Source organism: Phyllobates terribilis, unplaced genomic scaffold (genome assembly GCF_046119375.1).
Source record: "Phyllobates terribilis strain yellow unplaced genomic scaffold, ASM4611937v1 Scaffold_2__4_contigs__length_985480577, whole genome shotgun sequence".
NCBI lineage: Eukaryota > Metazoa > Chordata > Amphibia > Anura > Dendrobatidae > Phyllobates > Phyllobates terribilis.
Window position 1 is genome coordinate 431,564,961 of NW_027362762.1, and position 18,326 is coordinate 431,583,286.

The 18,326-nt window shown below is 47.7% G+C and overlaps 1 protein-coding gene across 1 annotated transcript in view; it reads left to right on the forward strand.

Annotated features, from left to right (window-relative positions):
• The first annotated feature begins 5,427 nt into the window (after positions 1–5,427).
• The window catches only part of RPH3AL (rabphilin 3A like (without C2 domains)), a 467,437-nt gene continuing 454,538 nt past the window's right edge, over positions 5,428–18,326 (forward strand). The window contains exon 1 of the mRNA XM_073665322.1: positions 5,428–5,680. The gene's annotated coding sequence lies outside the window, so the exon portion shown is untranslated. The remainder of the gene's footprint in view (positions 5,681–18,326) is intronic.

Sequence of the window (18,326 nt, forward strand, 5' to 3'; positions counted from 1 at the left end):
AAAATTCATGAAAATGGAGCTTGAGATTCATGAATTGTCTGCAATATCATAAAAAGCTCTTTACTTCTGTCTTTAACCTGCATTGCGACTTTTTTTTAGCATAAAAAGTCGCCGGTTCTTCTAAAATGTTGCAAAAATTTATGTCAAAAGGTTCAGGCGTATATTAAAATGCTCCAGAGATGGCAGGAGTAAAGTTGCACCAAATTTTGTAAAAAGTCACAAATGAATACATTTGGAAACGCTAAACTCTGTCACAGTATTAGGCCACAGCCGCACTATCAGCATTTGGTCAGTTTTTTACCTTAGAATTTGTAAGCCAAAAGCAGGAGTGTGTGATAAATACAAAAGTGGTGACGTATTTCTATTATACTTTTCCTTTTAGGCTGCGTGCCCACGATGCGTTTTTCATGCGTTTCCGCTGCGGAATTTGCGCAGCGGAAACGCATCAAAAACGCTTGGTAATCCGCATCCCATGGTCCCCAATGGCATTCCGCAATGCCAATGCACATGCTGCAGATTTTTCCGCAGCGTTTCTGCAGCGCTCATAAATCCGCAGCATGTTCATTAATTTTGCGGAAGCGCAGCGGAATTGCAGCCATTGACTTGCATTGAGACGCATATAATCCGTGTCTGTACATTTGTACACGCGGATTATATGCGTATCAATGTGCGGATGGTACCCAGGTCTGGAGGAGAGAAGACTGTCATCCAGACCTGGGTACCATTGTACCTGTGAAAAAAAGAATAAAATAACAAATAAAGTTTATATTCACCTGTCCGGCGGCTTCTCTCTGCTTGCCGGCAGCGCTTATCTTCCAGGACCTGAGATGACGTCGCGGTCATGTGACCGCAGGCTGTCTCGCGAGAGCTCGGCAACCAGGAAGAAGCCATGACGAGCGCGACAGCACACGTGGCGGGGCATCGGAGGTAAGTATAGCTTTATTTTTACGGTCACACTATATAAATCCATGCCGTTTGCATGGATTTATATAGTGTGACCTAGTTGTCAAGCACTTTCCAAGTGATGCTATTGCCTGGAAAAGTGCTTGTCAGTCCACATGCGGAAACGCAAGCGTTAACGCATGTGAATCCGCATGTATTCTGCAAGAAAAACGCATGCACAATCTGCATGCGTTTTTTCTGGCAAGGGAGATGCAGAAATGCTGCAGATATTTTCTGCTTCATTTCTGCATCGTGGGCACATAGCCTTAGGCTGTGTGCCCACTAAGCGGCTTTTAAGCGTTTCCGCAGCGGCAGTTCTGCTGCAGAAACGCTTAAAAAACGCTTGGTAGAAGGTTTGCAATGTTTTCCAATGACAATCCGCATGTGCTGTGCACATGCTGCGGAAATTTCCGCTGCGGATTATCATTGCGGAAAAATCCGCAGCACTACCAATTATTTTGCATAAATGCGGCCATGGACTTGCATTGGAGCGCATGGATTCCGCATCACTGCATCTGCAGATGCGGAATCCAAGTGTTTCAATGTGCGGATGGTACCTGGGTTTGGAGAAGAGGAGACTCTCCTCTGGACCCGGGTACCATAGTACCTGTTAAAAAAAGAATAAAATAAAAAATATACATTATACTTACCTTCTGATGGCCCCCAGTGTCCTTAGCGATGCGTCTCGGCTTGCCGGCAACTCGCGATGGTCTGAAAAGGACGCGAGCTGCTGGCAAGCCGAGACGCATCGGATAAAGACTCCAGGGGCCATCGGAAGGTAAGTATAGATTTATTTTTTACCATTCTTTCGGTCACCCTATATAAATCCATGCCATTTGCATGGATTTATATAGTGTGACCCAGGGGCGGACACAGACTGTAGTGGGCCCCTGTGCAAGAAATTTTTTGGGCCCCCCCCCCTGCGCTTCATAAGGCAACAAAGTTATCTAAACATAACCCCCCCCATGTGCATCTCTCGCCCCCCCATGTGCAGCTCTCATCCCCCCCATGTGCAGCTCTCATCCGCCCCATGTGCAGCTCTCATCCGCCCCATGTGCAGCTCTCATCCGCCCCATGTGCAGCTCTCATCCCCCCCGTGCATCTCCCATCCCCCCCGTGCATCTCTCATCCCCCCATGTGCATCTCTCATCCCCCCCCATGTGCATCTCTCATCCCCCCCCATGTGCATCTCTCATCCCCCCCCATGTGCATCTCTCATCCCCCCCATGTGCATCTCTCATCCCCCCCACTCCTAGTTAACTACTTGTATTTAAAACAAATAAAACTTGTTATACTTACCCCCATGCGATCCCTGCAGAATCCTGGCGCTCGTCCACGTCGCTGCCACCAGACGGTGCCACATGCATAGCCATCAGCTTTTGTTTTGGCCAAAAGATTTTTAAAGCCGCCACCACGATAAGGTAGACTCTTCTGGCAGGGCCCTACTCTAACCTATTAAAATTTTCTTAAAATATCCAATACTCTTTTTAGATATATTTTTATTTAGTTTTCTTTAAGGGAATGTGTCATATACATTTTTTTTTAAAATGACCAATAATACCACATACAGGGAATACCGCCACACCATGACCAGACCACATATTACCACAACATAGTGACCGAATAATACCACACAGAAGGGGGAAAAACTGCCACACCATGACCAGACCACATATTACCACCACATTACTAATATTACCACCACATTACTAATATTACCATAAGTGTCATTATGCACGGGAGCTCTATACATGGTATGTATAATGTAAGTGTCCAGGTAATCTAGTGATCACCAGTGACATTATACACAGGAGCTCTGTATATAGTGTCAGTGTACAGGTAATACAGTGATCACCAGTGACATTATACACAGGAGCCCGGTACATAGTATATAGTGTAAGTGTACATGTAATACACTGACTCACTGGTGACGTCTCTAGGTGAAGTCCTTCAGCTACGCTTTTCTCCTTCATCCAGCACAGACCGCCATTACGTCTTCCAGCCAGGACTCGTCTCTGCATAAAATAACACAGTTATCTAGAGCACATTCCCCAACTTCTACATTACGCAGCTGAATACAGACGTGCATCCACCATCAATATATGGTTAGTTATTATACAACCTACCATTCCAAATATAAATTGTAATCCACCACGGTGCCTCCATTAACTGTAAATAGGCACTTAATATATAATTTAATTAGAACCTCTACTCTTTCCGCCAATTTGTTACCAGTTACACTCCTGCATCCGCAACGCCCCCTACTCTATACTTCCTGCTCCCCGCATTCATTATTTACATGCACCCCCTGCCCCAATTCATTATATCATGTCCTGCTCTCCCCACCCCATCCACCCCATCATCATTTATCATTTACTGTCCCCCACCCCACATTCATTATGTGCAGCTCATTATCCCCCTACTCCCAATTCCCCCATGTGCAGCTCATTTTCTCCCAATTCCCCCATGTGCAGCTCTCACCCCTCCATGTGCACATCTCTCATCCCCCTCTCTCATCCCCCCATGTGCACATCTCTCATCCCCCTCCCCCACATGTGCACCTCTCTCATCCCCCTCCCCCACATGTTCACCTCTCTCATCCCCCTCCCCCACATGTGCACCTCTCTCATCCCCCTCCCCCACATGTGCACCTCTCTCATTCCCCTCCCCCACATGTGCACCTCTCTCATCCCCCTCCCCCACATGTGCACCTCTCTCATCCCCCTCCCCCACATGTGCACCTCTCTCATCCCCCTCCCCCACATGTGCACCTCTCTCATCCCCCTCCCCCACATGTGCACCTCTCTCATCCCCCTCCCCCACATGTGCACCTCTCTCATTCCCCTCCCCCACATGTGCACCTCTCTCATCCCCCTCCCCATGTGCACCTCTCTCATCCCCCTCCCCCACATGTGCACCTCTCTCATCCCCCTCCCCCACATGTGCACCTCTCTCATTCCCCTCCCCCACATGTGCCCCTCTCTCATCCCCCCCATGTGCACATCTCTCATCCCCCTCCCCCACATGTGCACATCTCTCATCCCCCTCCCCCACATGTGCACTTCTCTCATTCCCCTCCCCCACATGTGCACCTCTCTCATCCCCCTCCCCCACATGTGCACCTCTCTCATTCCCCTCCCCCACATGTGCACCTCTCTCATCCCCCTCCCCCACATGTGCACCTCTCTCATCCCCCTCCACCACATGTGCATCTCCCATTCCCCCCACTCCTAGTAAATTGTATTTAAAAAAAAAAAAAAACTTGTTATACTTACCCCCATGCGATCCCTGCAGAATCCTGGCGCTCGTCCAAATCGCTGACACCAGGTTCTCCTGACTTCCGGTCATGTGACGGTGCCGTCACATGACCGGAAGTCAGGGGAATCATGAAAGCGCTGCCGCAGCAGCGCAGCGCTGAGATGTCCCGGCCCCGGCGCTTAGCATGGGGCCGGGGGCCCCATGAGGAGAGAGACGCACAAGAGGGGGGCCCCCAAGGGGGCCCCTACCGGCTGGGCCCCATACTGGAGTCAGGGCAGTCATGCCCTGATGGCGGCCCTGCTGGAGGCTGAAGGGGCCCCCTCTCCCTCGGGGCCCCCGTTCAATGAACCGGCTGCACGGGCGGTAGTTCCGCCCCTGGTGTGACCAAGTTGACAAGCACTTTCCAAGTGATGCTAAAATCGCTTGGAAAGCGCTTGACAACCCGCATGCGGAAATGCATGTGAAGAACGCTTCACATCCGCATGTCCCTGGCAGGAAAACGCATGTACAATCCGCATGTACAATCCACATGTACAATCCGCATGTGTTTTTTCTGCCAGGGGAGATGCAGAAACGCTCAGGAAAAATCTGGAGCATTTCTGCATCGTGGGCACATAGCCTAATAGAAACAAGTCACCAATTCTGCATTTATCACCCACTTCTGGTTTCGTCTCCCACTCCTGAGAAAAAATACTGACCGAATACTGATAGTGGGGCTGTGACCATACTGTTCCACTCCTGTTCCTCCAGATACTGAGGTAAAAGTCTCACCAAATACTTAACGTGTGCACGTGGCCTTAAACTGATAAAAACATCAGACAGACACATAAAAAGGTGGAAATGGAAAAGAGGAATACGGCAAAACACTAAAAACTTGACAAAAATGGTGCAAATGCAATAATGAATAATTTCCAAAAATGTGTCTAAAACACAAAATGAATTTGGTGCAGAGCGGGTGTGCTGTTAGTTTTTGGTCTTTTGGCAGACTTCTGGCTTGTCTAGTGCATATTGGCGGGGTGCAGTTTGCTTCAGCTTCCTGGAGCGCCAGAATCACTTGTCATCCATTTCCTATAGTCTTTCTGACTGAGGTATTACTCAGTATGAACTGTCCCCTATCTGTATTCACACCAGATTGTAAGTAGGAGAAAGGGTAGCATGGCAGGAGACAGCACAGAGTTACAGTATACTGCACAGCTATGATGTCCCAGCCCTGAGTATACAGCAGTACAGCTGGAGACAGCAGCACTCAGTCATTAGGAGACATATGTCCAGAGGAGACACACGTGTAGCTGTCTCCACCTGTGACTCAGCCTGTCCTTGTGACGTGCCCGGCTCCTGTGTGACTGACTGACTGGCCAGGTCCCCTCTTCCCGCCAGCTGCTCACTCACTCACTGTTCACTGCTAGCAGAAAGCTCACAGCAGCCTCTCCTCCTCATAGTGCCGGGAGCAGGAGCAGGAGCCACACGTCCAGCTGCTGAGGTAAGTTTCTGTGTCTGTCATGTTTCTGGATGCTCAGCTCCTGCTTTACATTTAGAAATCATTCAGATTCTTAGCTGTTTTGTCTTATTGAATTGTTGTGTTGCTTATGCAGCTTCTGAGTTACAATTCTTGTTTGCACTAAATGTATAGAAGTGTCAGTTTTTTCCCCCCTCATTTTACAATTCCCATAAATGTGTTCTGGGAGTAGGTGTACTGGACTGAGCCACATAATGGGGCACTTTTATAAAAATTCATTTTTGCAGCCGAAAATGGTTTAATTTGTTTGTGACCTGACAGAATAATGATTTATATGGCGACTGCTCTTACAAGGACGCTATAAAGCAAAGGTACAGGCACCACTATTGTATTGTACTGGGAACATTAAGAAAACCTGCACTTTCCATAGCTGCAGTCTTCATAAATGAGAGGGACGTGAAGCGTTTGACAAAAAGTTGTTGGCCATTTTAAAGGGGTTGTTTCTTTTTAAAAAATTCTGTCCACAGGCTCAGTTAGTTGTAAAAAAAACAAACTGAGCTTTTCTTATCCTTCCTGGTTCCAGTGCCCCAGTCTCTGTTTGGCTGCAGCGGTGACGGTCACATCTGCGCCATGGGTGTACCCAGGATCAAAACTAGGGGTGGGGGGGGGCAAGCCATGGTCACAGATACCGAAGAGAAATATATATATAGTACAATACAAAGATTTCACTTCTTACATTACATGAGCAATATCTATTGTAAATTCCACAATAGCTCAGAAACCGGCGAATCGCTCCATACAGAATACTGGCCGCCATAAAATGCCCCATACTGGATACTGGTCCCCATATAACGCTCCATACAGGATACTGGCCCCCATATAACGCTCCATACAGAATACTGGCCCCCATATAACGCTCCATACAGAATACTGGCTCCCATATAACGCTCCATATAGGATACTGGCCCCCATATAATGCTCCATACAGAATACTGGCCCCCATATAACGCTCCATACAGAATACTGGCCCCCATATAACGCTCCATACAGGATACTGGCCCCCATATAATGCTCCATACAGAATACTGGCCCCCATAAAATGCTCCATACAGAATACTGGCCCCCATATAACGCTACATACAGAATACTGGCCCCCATATAACACTCCATACAGGATACTGGCCCCCATATAACGCTCCATACGGAATACTGGCCCCCATATAACACTCCATGCAGGATACTGGCCCCCATATAACGCTCCATGCAGGATACTGGCCCCCATATAACGCTCCATGCAGGATACTGGCCCCCATATAACGCTCCATGCAGGATACTGGCCCCCATATAACGCTCCATGCAGGATACTGGCCCCCATATAACGCTCCATACAGAATACTGGCCCCCATATAACGCTCCATACAGAATACTGGCCCCCATATAACGCTCCATACAGAATACTGGCTCCCATATAACGCTCCATGCAGGCTGTTCCCCACACATAATGCCTCATGCAGGCTGTTCCCCCCACATAATGCCCCACGCAGGCTGCTCCCCCCACATAATGCCCCATGCAGGCTGTTCCCCCCACATAATGCCCCATGCAGGCTGTTCCCCCCCCCATATAATGCCCCATGTAGGATGTCACCCCACCTTATAATGCCCCATGCAGGATGACCCCCCCCTTCCTTATAATGCCCCATGCAGGATGTCACACACCCCTCCCTTATAATGCCCCATGCAGGATGTCACACACACCCCCTCCCTTATAATGCCCCATGCAGGATGTCACCCCCCTCCCTTATAATGCCCCATGCAGGATGTCACCCCCCTCCCTTATAATGCCCCATGCAGGCTGTTCCCCCCCATATAATGCCCCATGTAGGATGTCACCCCACCTTATAATGCCCCATGCAGGATGTCACACACACCCCCTCCCTTAAAATGCCCCATGCAGGATGTCACACCCCCATATAATGCCCCATGCAGGATGTCACCCCCCCTTATAATGACCCATGCAGGATGTCACACACCCCCACCTCACCCGCTCCCTTATATTGCCACAGGCCTCCATATAATAAAAAAAAAAAATCAAATACTCACCTCACATCTCACCTGCTGCCGCTGCTCCGGACTCCTCAGCGTCGCCGGCCTCATCCCGCTCTGCGCTGTGACTGCTCAGGAGAGAGCGCGGTGTAAAGACGTCACCGCACCCTCTGACCTGAGATGTCACAGTGCAGCAGCCTGCTCAGGGCCCCGGGTGCTGACGACGGCCCTGGTGTGCGGCTTGCGTGCCTGCTTCTAGGGAGGGGGGGGGCAGCTGCCCCCCCCTGCCCCACGGTGGGTACGCCCATGATCTGCGCTATTGAATTCAGTGATTGGCTGCAGCACTGCTGGCTGAATGTCACCATGGCAGTGGTCATGATACAGGATACGACTCGGCAAGAATTAGTAAAGTTCACTTTGTTTTGTTTTTCTACAGGTATCTGAGCTCGCGAATAGAAGTTTTTTTTTTTGTAAAAGGGGACAACTCCTTAACGGCTGTTTATACAAAAATCATTCCCCTTTTCCTGATACAAACAAAATGTCTGAGAAGGCTAAATTCAGGTGCACAGTGCCCAAACTAGCCGTACTCATTCGTGGCAATCCTTCTTACTTTTCCGATGTCCACGGTACATTGCTCTTCTCTGCCAGCTTTGTGGACTGCCTGCCTCTATGCTGTGATGGATGTCTGAAAGGAATTGGAATTTGGAACTATTCATTGGTATATCAGTATGCGCCATCAGGGATCACTACTCTGCTTTATACATGGGCAACATTAATATATATTATTTTCCCCGACCTACCATAAAGGTTGCGGCAGAAATCTGGCATAAAACTGTTTGAAATGTCACAAATTTTTGCACAGTTCTCAATTGCGATATTTTACATTTTTAAGTCAGCTCTGACACCTCTTTGAAAAATGGGAGGAGCTTAGCAACAGGGCATGGCCAACTGCCACCCTAAAAATTCATCCTTATTTATGCCACATAAGTGGTGTAAAATAAGACAGCTATGACTGGAGTATATTTTTGGCACTAATACACGTCAGCTGAAAGACATGCCAAATTAATTTATAGGTGCACGTCTTTTAATAAATTTAGTGCATCTTAATCTGCACCCTGGATCAATTCTAGAATACAAAATGTCAATCTTGATGAACCCGCCCCAATGTCTCTCTTTTAATATTCTGCTCTATCTTTCTCCATAAATTAAATCCTTCTTTAACAGTCAGATCCTCTTAGAACATCCAGTCTCCTTCCATTACCCAGATCCTTCTCAAACATTCTGTCTTCCAATACCAAGACCTTTTCCAGCAAACACTTCTTTCTCCATTACTCTAATCCCTCAACACCTATGCAGTACTCCAATACCCAGATCTCTCTAAACTCCAAGACCTCAATTCATCATTGCCTTTGTGCCTGTTTTTTGTCTACTTTTGTGTGTTTTGAGTCTTTTTTAAGGCTATGTGCCCAAGATGCAGCGTTTTTGCATGCATTTCTGCATGCGGGTTATCAAGCGCTTTTCCAAGCGATTTTAGCATCACGTGGAAAAGTGCTTGACAACTTGGTCACACTATATAAATCCATGCAATTGGCATGGATTTATATCGTGTGACCAAGTAATAGTTAAAAAAAAAGAATAAGAATGGTGAAAAATAAAAAATAAACATTATACTTACCTTCCGGTGGCCCCTGGTCTCCTTCTCCGATGCGTCCGGTCTCCCTGGTGTCTCACAGTGGTGTGAAGGACCTGCGATGACGTCATTGAGTCATGTGACTGGTCACTTGACCGCCGACGTCAGTGGTCGCGTGACCTGTCACATGACTCAATGACGTCATGTCAGGTCCTCACACCACCGCGAGCTGCCCATCACACGCATCGCTGAGGAGGCTGGGGGACATCGGAAGGTAAGTATAATCTTTATTTTTTTATTTTTAAAAATATTAAAAAAAAAATGAAAATACTGTACCCATAAATAAATATTATTAGGAAAAAAAAATAAACCAATAAAAGTATGTCCCACTAGTTAACCCCTTTAGTAAATACGTAAAAAATAAAGCATCATTTTTTGCTTTGTTTTTTATTAATCATCATACCGCCAAACAAAAAATTGAATAAAATGCGATCAAAAAGACAAATGTAAATAAAAATGGTACTGCTGAAAACGTCATCTTGTCCCGCAAAAAACAGAGCTGTATGGCGGCTTATCAGCCGAAAAATAAAAAAGTTATAGCTCTCAGAATAAAGCGACACAAAAAAATTATTTTTTCTATAAAATAGTTTTTATTATGTAAAAGCGGTAAAACATAAAAAAATTATATAAATGTGGTACCACTGTAAACGTACTGACCCGAAGAATAACGCTGCCTTATCAATTTTACCACACGCGTAAAAGCATAAAAAAAACAATTCCTGAATTGTTGGTTTTTGTTTATTCTGTCTCCCAAAAATCGGAATAGAAAGCGATCAAAAAATGTCACATGCCCAAAAATGGTACCAATAAAAACATCAACTTGGCGCGCAAAAAACAAGCCCTTACATGACTGTCGGCCAAAATATGGAAAAATTATAGCTCTCAAAATATGGCAATGCAAAAACTAGTCTTTGCAAAAAAAAAAAAGCGTCTGTTAGCGTATGACAGCTGTCAATCATAAAAACTTGATATGAATCTGGCATCGCTGTAATCGCACCGACCCGAAGAATAAAGTCGTCTAATCACTTATACCGCACGAGGAAAGGCGTAAAAAATAAACTCTAGGGTTAGGGTTGTGCTAGGGTTAGTGTTGAGCTAGGGTTAGGGCTGTGCTAGGGTTAGTGTTAGGGCTGTGCTAGGGCTAGGGTTGTGCTAGGGTTAGGCTTGTGCTAGGGTTAGGGTTGTTCTAGGGTTGGGATTTTTTCAAAAGTAAATAAAAAAAAAATGATGACGATATGGGGACCTGTGTTGAGCCTATGTGCTCACTACTTGAGTTTGCATCGGGTGCTCGGGTATGCACTGAGTATCGGGGTGCTTGAGTGACATGCTCGAGTCTCTGCCCCATATGCTTTGTGGCCAAAAAAAAGTTGCATGGATTTCCTGCCATGCACGAGCGATCCCCGCATGTTTATTTTGGGTGTCTAACAACAATGAAATATGCAGGGCGGGGTTTCGAGCATGTTACTCGGGCACCTGCGATACATGGTGCATACCTGAGTACCCGATGCAAACTTAAGTAGTGAGCATTTGCGCTCAAGACTACTGACAACTTATTTAATATGATGACCTAATGTTATCAAATTCTGTGTCGTACCTCTTGGTTCAAAATGTTCACTATACCCCTTGATAAAATCCTTGAGGGGTCAAGTTTCCAAAATGGGGTCACTTGTGGGGGGTTTCCACTATTTAGGCACATCAGGGGCTCTCCAAACGTGACATGGCCTCTGCTCTCGATTCCAGATAATTTTGCGTTCAAAAAGTCAGTGCTCCTTCCCTTCTGAACCCTGCCGTGCGCCCAAACAGTTCCCTGAGGGGCCTAGTTTCCAAAATGGTGTCAGTTGGGGTCACCTGTGGGGGATTTCCACTGTTTAGGCACATTAGGGGCTCTCCAAACGCAACATGGCATCTGCTAATTATTCAAGCAAATTTTACGTTCAAAAAGTCAAATGGTGCTCCTTCCCTTCCGAACCCTGCCGTGCGCCCAAACAGTGGTTTTCCCCCACATATTGGGTATCGGCGTGCTCCGGAGAAATTGCACAACAAATTTTGGTGTCCATTTTTTCCTGTTACCTTTGCGAAAATAAAAAAATTGGGGTCTAAACTAACATTTTTGTGAAAAAAGTTAAATGTTCGTTTTTTTTCTTCCACATTCCAAAAATTCCTGTGAAGCACCTGAAGGGTTAATAAAGTTCTTGAATGTGGTTTTGAGCACCTTGAGGGGTACAGTTTTTAGAATGGTGTCACTTTTGGGTATTTTCTGTCATAACGGCCCCTCAAAGTCACTTCAAATGTGATGTGGTCCCTAAAAAAATGGTTTTGTAAATTTTGTTGGAAAAATGAGAAATCGCTGGTCAACTTTTAACCCTTATAAACTTCCCAACAAAAAAAAATGTTGGTTCCAAAATTGTGCTGATGTTAAGTATTCATGTGGGAAATGTTATTTATTAACTATTTTGTGTGACATATCTCTCTGATTTAAGGGCATGAAAATTCAAAGTTTGAAAATTGTGAAAATTTCAAAATTTTCGCCAAATTTGTTTTTTTTCACCAATAAACGCAAGTCATATTGAAAAAATGTTACCACTATAATGAAGTACAATATGTCATGAAAAAGCAGTCTCAGAATCAGGGGGATCCGTTGAAGCGTTCCAGAGTAATTACCTCATAAAGTGACAGTGGTCAGAATTTTAAAAATTGGCCTCCATTAACGTGCAAACCACCCTCGGGGGTAAAGGGGTTAAACCATTCGTATCTAGCAAAATATACTGTAACTGTAAAATGGGTTGTGAGAACATCCAAATTGGGATTACTGCTGTAAAATATCCTCTTTCTGTAAATCAATCCCTAAGAGCATAAACTTGTACAACTGGGGCATAGGCTCCATGAGCAATAGGCTTTTAACCCATTTCTGGCTGGGCAAATTTCCACTTAAGTTTTTTTCTGCCGTTCTACCAAGAGTTATACCATTTTTATCCCCCAAGAACCATAACATAGCCACAATCTGCCAGGAATAATGCAGGCTCCACTCCCCGTCTAATGTCAAAAAGAGGTTAATAAACTATTATCCGCATATTAGGCATATTTGTAAGTACTTTGAGGGGAATTATCATCCTTCTTCACCCGCTTTCTGGCAACAAAATTGGGAAAATATGGCACAAAGACATTTACACACACACATAGAAAAAAAAGAAAATGTTTGCCCTGCAAAGTGAATGGGGCAAGGCCAATCACCATGTGAAAAATTTACTATATTTTATGACAGAAAACTACACCCTTATTAGTAGAATACATTTTCTGATGCAGACAACCCAAAGATATTCTAAAATAATTGCCATGCGCCTACTAGTAAATTTGGTACACCTCACTGCATGAGCAGAACATTTTTGCATGGTTGCATTCATTTTCTACTTTATTATGTTAATAGGGCTAGAGCTACACCGCAACATGTGTCGCACAACCTTGAAATTGCAGTGTCTCATGACGACATTGCATGTAATAATTTCCTATAGTGTCGCATCTAGTGTCACGTATAGTGACAATCGCAAATGTTTCAAAATGCTTTTGATTTTCTTTTGCTTGTGACTCACTTGCCATAGACTACAATGCAAGTTACATGTTACTGAGTCTTGAGTGCGAATTATCTGTGATTTGGCCATTTGTTTTTTGTTTGTTTTTTTACAGCAAATTCACAGCTTTAATCTTACCGCGACAGCAAGTTGCAGGCAAGCTGCATAGATGTGTTTAGTTGCACAACTTGTCCAAGAATTGCTGTTATGTGACATTAATTGCCTTATAGCCCCAGCCCAGCCTATATGCTACCCAGGACTATAGTACTGTTATTTCCAATCGTACAATAGCCCTGCCTGGTTTTGTATTTTTACTAGAGACTGTCTATACCTGGATCATTATTATTTGTGTACAGATGTTTAATCTATAGTTCAAGAGAAAATGTAAGTAAAAGTAATATAAAATCATTATTATCGGTCCTTTAGCGATGTCTAGTGTGCAAATATTAGGATATATTAGGATATATACAGAAGAATTATTAGAGGACTAGATGGTGGCCCGATTCTAACGCATCGGGTATTCTAGAACATGTATGCGGCCGACCATGCGCAATCAGCAGAGCGTTGTTTAAATTTGGCGCCAATATCGCTGATTGGTCGCAGCCGCCGGCCGCGACCAATCAGCGAACCGTATTACTGAGGACCGGGCAGCGGCGCCGTCCCTCCCTTCACACTTGCTGTCGGGAGATCAGCAGGCCTCGCCGCTGATCTCTGTGCGGAGCGGTGTTTAAACTTGGCGCCAATCTCGCTGATTGGCCGCGACCAGTCAGCAGAGCGGTGTTTAAATTTGGCGCCAAAATTGCTCCTCAGCGAACCGTATTACTGAGGACCGGGCAGCGGCGCCGTCCCTCCCTTCACACTTGCCGTCGGGAGATCAGCGGCCCAAGCCGCTGATCTCCCGACAGTAGCCGCATGGGGGTCAGCGGCGCCGCAGGTCAGGGTACTTATGCTGCTAGCAGCCGGGAGATGAGCGGCTAGCGCTGCTCATCTCCCAGCTGCATCGCCGCTGACATCTGTGCAGAGCGGTGTTTAAATTTGGCGCCAGCCGCGACCAATCAGCGAATCGTATTTCTGAGGACCGGGCAGCGGCATTGCCTGTGCGGGTACTTACACTGCGAAGAGCCGGGAGATGGTCGGCTGCTCGCAGCTGAAGTATCCCGACCGGCGGCACCACTCACCGGTCCTCCCTTCACCCTTGCCGCCGGGAGATCAGCGGGCCAAGCCGCTGATCTCCCGACGGTAGCCGCATGGAGGTCAGCGGCGCTGCCCGTCGGGGTACTTGTGCTGCCAGCAGCGGGGAGATGAGCGGCTAGCGCCGCTCATCTCCCCGCTGCATCACCGCTGACCTCCGTCCGGCAGATGAGCCGCTAACTGCCGCCATCTTTTTCTGAAATCCCACGTCGCTGATTGGCCGTGGCCAGACCAATCAGCGACGTGGGATTTCCTGGACAGACAGACGGGATAAGACGATTATATATATTAGACTAGATGGTGGCCCGATTCTAATGCATCGGGTATTCTAGAATAGGTATGCGGCCGACCGGGCGCAATTAGCAGAGCGGTGTTTAAATTTTGCGCCAAAATCGCTGATTGGTCACGTTCGGCAACCGCGACCAATCAGCAAAGCGGTGTTTAAATTTGGCGGCAATATTGGTGATTGGTCGCGGGCGGCGGCCGCGACCAATCAGCGAACCATTTTAGTGAGGACTGGAGAGCGTGTTTAAATTTGGCACCAAAATCGCTGATTAGTCACGACCAATCAGCAGAGCGGTGTTTAAATTTGGCGCCAATACTGCTGATTGGTCGAGGCCGCCGGCCGCGACCAATCAGCGATTTTGGCGCAAAATTTAAACAACGCTCTGCATCGCTCTGCTGATTGGTCGCGGTCGCCGGCCTCGACCAATCAGCAGAGCGTTGTTTAAATTTGGCGCCAATCTCGCTGATTGGTCGCGGCCACCATCCGCGAGCAATCAGCAGAGCGGTGTTTAAATTTGGCGCCAAAATCGCTGATTGGTCGCGGGCGGCGGCCGCGACCAATCAGCGAACCGTGTTAGTGAGGAATGGAGAGCGTGTTTAAATTTGGCGCCAATACTGCTGATTGGTCGCGGCCGGCGACCGCGACCAATCAGCAGAGCGGGGTTTGAATTTTGCGCCAATACTGCTGATTGATCTCGGCCAGCGACCGCGATCAGTCAGCAGAGCGTTGTTTAAATTTGGCGCCAATCTCGCTGATTGGACGCGTCTGGCATCCGCGACCAATGAGCAGAGCGTTGTTTAAATTTGGCGCCAAGCTCGCTGATTGGTCGCGGCTGGCGTCAGCGACCAATTAGCACAGCAGTGTTTAAATGTCGCGGCAAGATCGGTGATTGGTCGCGGCCGCTATTTAAATGTGGCGCCCAAAACGGTGATTGGTGGCGGGCAGCGGCCGCGACCAATCAGCAGAGCGGTGTTTAACTTTAGCGCCAAGATCACTGATTGGTCTCGTGCGGAGAGCGCGACCAATCAGCGAATCGTATTGGTGAGGAGCGGGGAGCGGAATCGTATTAGTGAGGACTGGGGAGCGCCGCTCCCCGGTCCTCCCTTCACACCCTAGCCGCTGATGTCCCCACAGTATCCGCATGGTGTTATAAAGGTCCGGACATTTGTGTTAAAAATCGCTGATTGGTCGCTGGCGCTGCCCGCGACCAATCACCGATTTGGGCGCCAAATTCAAATATCGGCCGTGACCAATCACCGATCTTGGCTCCACATTTAAACACCGCTGTGCTGATTGGTCGCGGCCGATATTTGAATTTGGCGCCCAAATCGGTGATTGGTCGCGGGCAGCGCCAGCGACCAATCAGCGATTTTTAACACAAATGTCCGGACCTTTATAACACCATGCGGATACTGTGGGGACATCAGCGGCTAGGGTGTGAAGGGAGGACCGGGGAGCGGCGCTGCGGGTCGGGATACTTCTGCTGCGAGCAGTCGCTCATGTCCCGGCTTCTCGGAGTGGAAGTATCCGCACAGGCAGCGGCGCTCCCCGGTCCTCAATAATACGATTCCGCTCCCCGCTCCTCACCAATACGATTCGCTGATTGGTCGCGCTCTCCGCACGCGACCAATCAGTGATCTTGGCGCTAAAGTTAAACACCGTTGTGCTGATTGGTCGCCGACGCTGTGCGCGACCAATCACCGATTTGGGCGGCACATTTAAATAGCGTCCGCGACCAATCAGTACAGCGGTGTTTAAATGTGGAGCTAAGATCGGTGATTGGTCGCGGCCGATATTTAAATTTGGCGCCGAAATCGGTGATTGGTCGCGGGCAGTGCCAGCGACCAATCAGCGTTTTTTAACACAAATGTCCGGACCTTTGTAACACCATGCAGATACTATGGGGACATCAGCGGCTAGGGTGTGAAGGGAGGACCGGGGAGCGGCGCTGCGGGTCCGGATACTTCTGCTCCGAGCGCCTGCTCATGTCCCGGGTTCTCGGAGCGGAAGTACCCGCACAGGCAGCGCCGCTGACATCCATGCGGCTAGGGCGTGAAGGGAGGACAGGGGAGCGGCGTTGCGGGTCCAATTGGTCGGGCCGCTATTTAAATGTGCCGCACAAATCGTTGATTGGTCGCGGACTTGGCCCGCGACCAATTACTGATCTTGCGGCCAAAGTTAAACACTACTGTGCTGATTGGTCATAGACGCTGCCTGCGACCAATCACCGATTTGGGCGCCAAATTTAAATATCGGCCGCGACCAATCACCGATCTTGGCTCCACATTTAAACACCGCTGTGCTGATTGGTCGTGGCCGATATTTAAATGTGGCGGCCAAATCCGTGATTGGTCGCGGGCAGCGTCTATGACCAATCAGCACAGTAGTGTTTAACTTTGGCCGCAAGATCAGTAATTGGTCGCGGGCCAAGTCCGCGACCAATCAACGATTTGTGCGGCACATTTAAATAGCGGCCCCGACCAATTGGACCCGCAACGCCGCTCCCCTGTCCTCCCTTCACGCCCTAGCCGCATGGATGTCAGCGGCGCTGCACAGCGGTGTTTAAGTTTTGCGCTAAGATCAGTGATTGGTCGGGTCCGAAGACCGCGACCAATCATCGAATCGTTTTCGTGAGGACCGGGGAGCGGCACTGCCTGTGCGGGTACTTATGCTGCGAGAACCCGGGACATAGCGGGCGCTCGCAGCAGAAGTATCCCGACCCGCAGCGCCGCTCCCCGGTCCTCCCTTCCGCATGGAGGTCAGCGGCGCCGGCGGTCCTTCCGCTGATACCGGCCAGGAGATGAGCGCCTCGCGCCGCTCATCTCCCGGCTGCATCTCCGTCCCGCAGATGGGTCCGGCGGTCGGGTTCCTTCTGCTGTTGCCGGCCGTGAGATGAGCGCCTCGCGGCGCTCATCTCCCTGCTGCATCGCCGCTCAGCTCCGTCCCGCAGATGAGCCGCTAACGGCCGCCATCTTTTTTTCAGAAATCCCGCGGCGCTGATTGGCCGCTGCCGGACCAATGAGCGACGCGGGATTTCCTGGACAGACAGACACACAGACAGACAGACGGGATAAGACGATTATATATATAGATTACATTTTTGGATCAAAATTATTAAATACTTTTAAAACAATTAAAAAAAAAAAAAAATAGAACAAATTTATCCCCCCCCCACCTCCTCCTGAAAGCTAATGGAGTGTAGAGCTGCAGTTCATTTCAGAGAAATACGTTTCCATGTACGATTTAATGAGATATGATGGTACTAGTATAAATGCACTCCTAATTTACCATCATGCTTGAGATTAAGAGACATCAAACTCACCATAAATGGACTTTTGTTTAAATGGACGTTTTTATTGAATAACATTTAGATGGTATTTACCATTAACTAGAATATTTTGTCTTCAACTTTTGAATCTTTTTTTTGTCATAAAATTAGGTCTGTATCGAAGTGTTTGCATAGACTGGAAACAACTCAGTTATGGACTTAACGAAAGCCGTTGATACACCCCGTCATCTTTACTGTAGTAGGTGCTAATGTAATGGGCAAGGCTGCAGCAATGGCTGAGAAAATTAGGTTCCTGGTTGAGTGTAAGTGCTGCTGTTACCTTGGCAATACGCCTATGCTGACCGCATGCTGCCGCTTGACATGGCAAGCCTGGACCAGATGAAGTGCAGATTAATGAAGGAGACCAGAATCCATAAATAAACTTTTCTTTACTGGACATCAAATAGAGGACACAACACTTTACGAATACTTCTGGACAATCCAGAGGCAGGAACTTAATGTATATTGCTTCCATTAAATCTTACATCAGTCCCGCAAACCATTATGGGAACCTCCATATTCTCCAGTGAGGACCACATGAGTCGAGGTGTCTCGCTATGGCCCTT